This window comes from Penaeus monodon, chromosome 28 (assembly GCF_015228065.2).
Source record: "Penaeus monodon isolate SGIC_2016 chromosome 28, NSTDA_Pmon_1, whole genome shotgun sequence".
Taxonomy (NCBI): domain Eukaryota; kingdom Metazoa; phylum Arthropoda; class Malacostraca; order Decapoda; family Penaeidae; genus Penaeus; species Penaeus monodon.
In genome coordinates this window covers 5902363-5904273 of record NC_051413.1, presented here as the reverse complement: position 1 = coordinate 5904273, position 1911 = coordinate 5902363, and positions in this window count along the sequence as shown.

Sequence of the window (1911 nt, the reverse complement as noted above, 5' to 3'; positions counted from 1 at the left end):
CTGTCAGGTATCTTTGTTTTAAGATTCAACATATATTGATAAGCATCAAAATTGTGCTTTAGCATAAATCATATATGGCATTATTTGCATGTGATGCATAATTTCCAAATACATGAATGCAAAGATGCTTGCTTAAGTTTAACCTTGCTGATCATCAGGATTAGGAGCTTAGCGACTGCACTTATTTCTGGTAACACTGTGAACTTTCTTCAGTAAGCTGGGTGTGCAGAGTTGCAAGAAGGAAGGGAAGGCAGGTCTTCTGGAAAGTCAGCTTTATAGGCAGCTAGAATGTCACAAATTTGGTAATAATATTTGTTCTTTATCAGTGCAGGGAAAATCTCTTAACTGAGTCTAGTTAGATCTTCAGTCCCTTTTCTTTTTCTTTTCTTTTGGCATTGGGCACTATGTTTGAAGCTCACTGCAGTCCCATCAGTCAGCACCATTAGAAAACATTAAATAATATATGTTGAAGAAACATTTGCGATTATGAGCAGTCTTATTATGAGGAATATTATTTGCAGAAGTGGCTTTGCGAATTCAGATGCAAAATAACAAGATGCAATGTAACAGTAACACACTAGAATTATAAATGCAATAGAATTATGATATGTGGTAGATTCTGTTGATCAGAAAAAAAAAAAGCAAGAGAGAGATTTTTATACTTTGATAATTTTTGTATGGAGAATGTCGTAGCAAGGGAGCCTGTCTTTTTAGTAACTCTTTGCAGGACAATCTAAGTATATTTATAATATACTTAATGTGTATGACATATATTTTTTTTCAATGGTTCAATAATCATTGAAATATACAGTCACTTGCACTATGTAAAAGAAAAAGAAAAAATAAATAGAATGTAGAATTGTTGCAATTATAATTTGCGTGAATCTGCAGTTAGTTTCTGTATGACTCTTGAATATTTATTTTTGGGCTGCTAGTGGCTGGCAGCTTTTGAAAGGTTGCCTTTGAGGTAAGAAATAACATAACAGTTTGACTTTATGATTTACATATTGTGAATTATTACAGTGTACACTTGGATTTCTGCCTTTTGTACATCAATATTCTGGATACTAACATATTGCTTATTCATATTCATGCCAAGGTGTCATGCATGTTTCATTAACATTTTATATTTTGTATTGAGGTCAATAAGGGCAAAAGTTTCACAGTTTGGCCTTAAATACTTGGAGCAAATTTCTCCCTGCATTACGTCTGAGATCATCTCCAATCATCCTAAAGTTATAAGAGAATGGAGGCCTAGAAAAGGATAATGGCTATAGCTTCATTAATCATAGGCTGATTATCACTAGTTGTTGAGACAACAGATAACTAAAATCACTGGTTCACTAGTTGGAGTTCATAATGAGTGTTACTTTTTTTGAGTTGCCTTGAAATGAGACTCACATTGGTTTCACAAAGGAGTCCTGGCTTTTTTATGGTAGTGCATAGTGTGCAACAATATCTTGTGAGGGTGTTTGTGGAAGTTCACTTGACAATCAGTAGTGATGGATGCTGATGAGGACGTGTGTATTTTGTTGCAGGATAGAGATGCTAATTTTTTATGTAGAAATATTTTGTACTAAGGATAAATGTGATGAGTAGGATAGACATTTAGAAATGTAGAAATATGTTTCTTGTAGGTTGTGGTCCAATAGTTTAGTCCAGCTATGACTTGTTTTTTGTAATAAGGAAATTAAGTGTACCCTTTTTAAAATCAAAAAGGTGGGTCCATGATTTTTCCTGCTTTCTTTCATAGTATTCAGTGTTCCATTATACATGAAAGAATTGGTAACAAAAACAGTGTGGCTGGGTTAGGATAGGTTAGGATTGGTAGTCAAGTAGGTGAATTTGAGAATGGAATCTAAGTTTGAAGGAAATTGGGAAAGGAGCAAGGTCAGAGTTAGAATCAGAAGA